This window comes from Chenopodium quinoa, unplaced genomic scaffold (assembly GCF_001683475.1).
Source record: "Chenopodium quinoa cultivar QQ74 unplaced genomic scaffold, ASM168347v1, whole genome shotgun sequence".
NCBI lineage: Eukaryota > Viridiplantae > Streptophyta > Magnoliopsida > Caryophyllales > Amaranthaceae > Chenopodium > Chenopodium quinoa.
The window spans coordinates 6,467,156-6,473,155 of record NW_018744367.1 but is presented as its reverse complement, the minus strand read 5'-3'; positions in this window follow the sequence as shown (position 1 = coordinate 6,473,155).

Genomic DNA, 6,000 nt, shown 5'->3' with positions numbered 1-6,000 from the left:
TGGAGAGTAGTCGACTGTAAAGGTACAGACGGCATGCCCCTCGTAATACAAAATTGAATAGTAAGTGCAAACTTTATTAAGTAGCTCTTTACTTTACATCATTCAGAAGAAATACTTTTTAAGGTTATCTACATTCCAAGTTCGGGGCAACGGTTGTCCGTCTGGTGTTTCCAGACGGTAGGTACCGTCCCTGACTTCCTCATAGATTCGGTAGGGTCCTTCCCAGTTGGGAGTTAGTTTGCCAGACTCATTAGCCCTACCGACTGCTTCCATCTTTCTAAGTACAAAATCCCCTACTTTGAGTGGACGCCTGTGTACTTTTTTGTTGTATGATCTAGTCATTCTCAGGCGATAGATCTCATGGCGCAAGACAGCATTGCCCCTCTTTTCAGGAAGTGAGTCTAATGCCAGGCGCATGGCTTCCCAGTTTGCCTCTTCGTCATATAGCATTACTCGAAGAGTCGGCTCGTAGTGTTCTATTGGAAGAACAGCTTCTGCACCATAAGTTAGGAGGAATGGAGTTTCTCCAGTCGCCCCTTTTTCAGTCGTCCTAATGGCCCAGAGAACATGTGGTAGTTCATCTGCCCATAGGCCGCCTGCTCGTTACAGACTTGGATGCCATCTCTGAAGTACTCTCCCCACAGACGGCGCCAAATGTTTCGGGGTTTTCTGATGTCCTGCGGGAGAGTTACAATTCCGAGACTGGAACCGGACGCCTGTACCTGCAAAATAACGGAGACTCCTGAGAGCTCCGCCTTCAACGGTCAAGTTAGTACCTGATTAAGGAGTAATTAATACAGAAATTAAAGTAATGAGATCTCTCTAGGTGAGAGTGCTTAGTGTTGGTAATCTGCGTCGTTAGCGAGATTAGCCGGTTGTTAATAACTCTGTTCTTCTCTGCTTGATTTCTTGATTATTCGATTGTTTGATTAATAAGGATTAATTGAGTATTTATAGCCTTGAGAAGCGTGCAACTCTCTAGGTTTAAGGTAAACCTAGGGCTGATCGGGCCTCTAGACTGGATTGGGCCTTGATGGCCGGTTTTCCCATTTGGCATGGGGGGACACGTGGCGTGTCTAAAGTGGTCCGTAGAGGACGTATCTGTGATTGACACGTGGCAGGCTCCTGTTGTCCTTCGTGAAGGACACGTGGCGGAACCTGGTTGGTCCACTTGTCAGACGGTGATTGGTGGATAAAAATCCCCTAATCACTCCTCAAACACGTTCTAACTTGATCGTCGGAGGCGGAACTCCTACCTTGGGAGTCTCCGTTGTTTTGCAGGTACAGGCAGCTGGAGGTCAGTCTCGGTGTTGTAACTCTCCCGCAGGACACATCAAAAAACCCCGAAACAATTATTATTATTATTATTATTATTATTATTATTATAATAATAAAAATAATAATAATAATAATAATAATAATAATAATAATAATAATAATAATAATAATAATAATAATAATAATAATAATAATAATAATAATAATAAAAACACACAAAGTTATACAACCTACAATAAATAAGTGGGAAGCCGAGATACTATCTGGGCCACCACTCCTCTAGCTATTGCAAAACCTACCCTAGTGAAAATATGAGCTGCAGAATGAGCCCCAATGTCTTGCGTTGCCGAGAACCTCTGAACCCGCTTCAACAACGCAATAGACTCCTTCTCTAATTCCCCAAAAGAAGAAAAGGAGAAGGGAATGAAAACATATCCAATCAACCGACAACTAGCTTCATACTTCACCCGCTTTCGATGAGCCGCATCAGCCACAACCCGTCCAGGAACAAAGTCAGATAGCCCTATCTGTGTCAAAGGAGAAGACCCTGTTAAATCCACACATACATCGCAACCACGATCCCAGGAATAAAGCAACACATCTGCAGGTCTGAGGGCCTCGTCATTTCCTCTAGACAACCCTATGTCAACCTCTTTTCTTGCCGAAATACCAGATCTATAGCAAATATCAACAAGGGTATCTTGGACAACATTATGCTGATGCTTAATACCCACAATGCCAGTACAAGACACCGCATGATCACCGAAAATATCCCCGGTAAAAACCCGAGAACAAGCAGAGCACGGCGCCGAGATAGAGAACAATGGAACACCCATCCGGTAGCACAACACACAACGGTAGGTCTTTGCGTTCATCGTCCGACCCAACCCAGAAATAGGGACCGCCCGAAGCCAAGAAGAGGAGTGATCTCCCTGCTGCGATTTCCACAATGCCGATTGCCGAGGAGACAAAGAAAAGGCGGATTCTGTAGAAGCGGTAACCTTTGTGAAATATATATCTGCCAATTTCTTCATGAGTTTAGGGGCAGCGACCTCACTAGGATTACACATAATGTCAGACTCCACCGTTCTATTGAACAAGCTCAACGCATCCTCAAAGGCTCGACCAAGGCCAACAACGCCAGCATGCCGTAAAAGCCTTGTCTGCAACCCAGCAGACTGTAACCGGGAAGCAAGAAAAGAAAAATGACGAACATCACATGCTGAATAAACACTAAGCCCACCATACACAAAAGGCAAGGTAGTAAGCGCCACTGCCAATCGCCAAACCCCGGCCCTGAAGCGGTAACAATACGCTCCAAGGAAGATCTAAGAGCCCCATCGAATGTGCGTTGAGCCTTCTCAAATGTACTAGGAGGACAAGTACACAATGCAAAGTAGAGCTTAGAAACTCTGGTACAAGCCCTAAGAAACAACAGCTCGCACTGAGGATCATCAAGCTTAGCAACCCTATCCATAAGCGCAATGGTCTTGGTCCCCCTCTGCATCACAAGCTCACCTCCAAAACCGGAATCAGAATTAGCGGGACCACCTAGCAACTTAACACCACGCAAGGGTCGAGCAATATTAGGTGGAAAGACACCCACAAGCCTGCTTCAAGGGTCTTCTGTAGGCCGGAAAACTTCAGTCTTTACCACGTTAAGATGTAACCTAAACCGAGGCCTTTCCTCCATAATCAACTGCAGATCATTCCCCACCACCAACGTGTCACCAATAACCGTACCATCATCCAAATACCAAGCCTGAAGACATACATCAAAGGTGTCTTTGATTTTACACACCAGGGGCTGTAAAACCAAAGCAAAAAGCAGGGGACCGAGGGGATCACCCTACTGCACCCCCTGAGACGACCATAAGGTGTGGTCCCCATAATACAATCTAGCTGGATTAGAGTAGCAGAATTCAACCCATCGTGAAAGGCCCGGACAACGACGACGAACTTCACTTAACATGACCGCACGATCAACTAGATTGAAGGCATTTCGAAAATCCACCAATAACATAGAAAGACCAACATCGGAACCCCGATCCTCAATCAACCGATTCACAGCATGAAGAATCACCTCACCTCCCGAAGAAACTCTAATACCAAATTGGAGACCATCAAAGTAGCCTCTTAAAGACTGACAAACCATAACAGCACCGACCTTCGAAACCAGACGCCGCCAAACAGTACCCACAGCTATAGGACGTATACCACCACTAGGCTTGACAAGTGGTGTAAGAGGAGCAATAACAATATACCCTCCTAGCTCCATAGGGCACTTTCCAGCTAGAAAGAGATTAACCACCTCAGAATTAGAGTCAACTAACTCATCTGATACAGCCACAACAGCACCACTCAAGTAATCCATAAGGTGTTGAGCACGTAAACCATCCCTACCACATGATGTGCCACGTGGAAAACTCTTAATCCGGTCCAAAACAACATCAGAAGTAGTAACGAGATGAAGGCCATCAACAGGTATATCAGGCAAGGATGGAGCAGGAGAAGTAGGGTGTTTAGACTGTAAATCTGCAAGAGTGGCGTCATTATAAGGAGCAACGCCTGACAAAGAAAGAACCCGGACTGGAGTAGTGTAATGGTCGTCACAAATCTTCCTACGACATTGCTTGATATTACGCTCCTCCAAATCAAGGTCCTCATCACCAACTACTGATAAAGTAGGAGAATCCTCTGCCAAAGTATCCCTCACAAGCTGCAAATTACCCCCTGGTGTACTCCAAGAACAAATAGCACGGGAAATACTCTCTTCTTGATGCCGACGTTTTACTGAAAACCTAGACTCAGAGCAGCTCCGTGGGCGAAAGGTTTTAAGGATGCAAAGAGGTAACACCAACAAAGAGACCCAACTAGAAATGTCATCAGGCCTAGAGATCACCATATCAAGGGCACCTTTTAGAATCCGAGAAAACCCTAAACGACACTTGGGAGGTATAGATTTCACAGTACGAAATCCCTTGGAGAATAAACAATCAAGGAGAGCCACATCAAAACCACAATGTTGATCTTGCACCAAACCACCTATGCGCCCAAGCTGAGCCGGAGAAGAGGGAGCTTGCGGCTTAGAGAAACCATGAAGCACAAAACGAACAATACCATCTCCTTCATCCGGGGAAGACACAATCTCACTCAGACTATGGACGACACTTCGTACGATGCGTATGCGTTTTGTAGCAAACCCCACATAACCAAATTCCCATACGCGAAAAAGTAACTTCAACCTCAGTATAAACGGCCAAATTAGAAGAAAGAGAATGTCGTGTGATATCCCGCGCATCAATACAAAAATGACGATCACAAAAATTCTTGATAAGAGAACTTTTAGTAAGACCACTGCCACTTCCATCTTGACAACCACTAAGACCCACAAAGGGGCAATGAAACCTCACCCGAGCAACCGACATAGCTACACACAACCGCCACCAAAAACAACAAGCGATAACACCTTAAAACACCAACAAAAACAGCCAACAAAAACAACCCAAAACAACAACCAACAAAGCACCCAAAACAGCAAGCAACAAAGCCCCCAAAACGACCCTTCAATACCGCACTAAAACAGCATCCAAAACTGCAACAAAACCGCACCAAAACAGCAGAAAACAGAGGCCGTTGCCTGACCAATTAACGCCAGAAAAGCAGCATGATTGCTGCCACAAGAACCCCCAGAAACAGGCCCCTAAACGCGCTTGCAATGCAACCAGAAAAAGCCACCAGAACCGACCAGAAAATTGCACCGAAACCCGCCAGAGAACTGCACCCAAATCGTACCCAAACAGAACACCAAATTGCACCCACGACAGTCCACCAAACTACACCCAAAACGACCACCAAACAGCACCTAAAACGCGCAATAAACTACCCAAAACCAGTCCTAAAACAGCCGAGAAACTTACCTGAAGCGCCTTATAAAAAAACCCAATTTTGTTACCTTAAAAAGGACGCCTGAAAACCTGATAAAATCACTAGAGCACTAGCTGAAAGCTTCCTGAAAAGTACCCTGAAAAAAGTCGAGCAAAACCACCAGAATTCCGCCTGAAAAGCTCCCGAAAATGGACGTGCAAAACCACAAGTAAATGCGTGAAATTCACCCCGAACCACCAGAATTCCGCCGGTGAAACACCTGAAGAACGCCCGGAAGAAGAGTCGCCGTCGATAGCCCTCTAACTGACCTAAAACCGCCGGTACTTCGCCGTGAAACGCTGCCGGAAATTGACGTGGATGCTGCCTACCCTAACGCCCCTCAACGAGAGGATTATTTTTATTATTATTATTATTATTATTATTGTTATTATTATTATTATAATTATTATTTTTTATTATTATTATTATTATTATTATTGTTATTATTATTATTATTATTGTTATTATTGTAATTATTATTATTATTATTTTATTATTATTATTATTATTATTATTATTATTTTTATAATTATTATTATTCTTATTCTTCTTATTCTTCTTCTTCTTCTTCTTCTTCTTCTTCTTATTATTATTATTATTATTATTATTATTATTATTATTATTATTATTAATATTATTACTATTATTATTCTTATTGTTATTATTATTATTATTATTATTTGTATTCTTACTAATATTATTATTATAATTACTATTATTATTATTATTATTATCTCATTATTATCATTAGTTTTATTATTATTATTATTATTATTATTATTATTATTATTATTA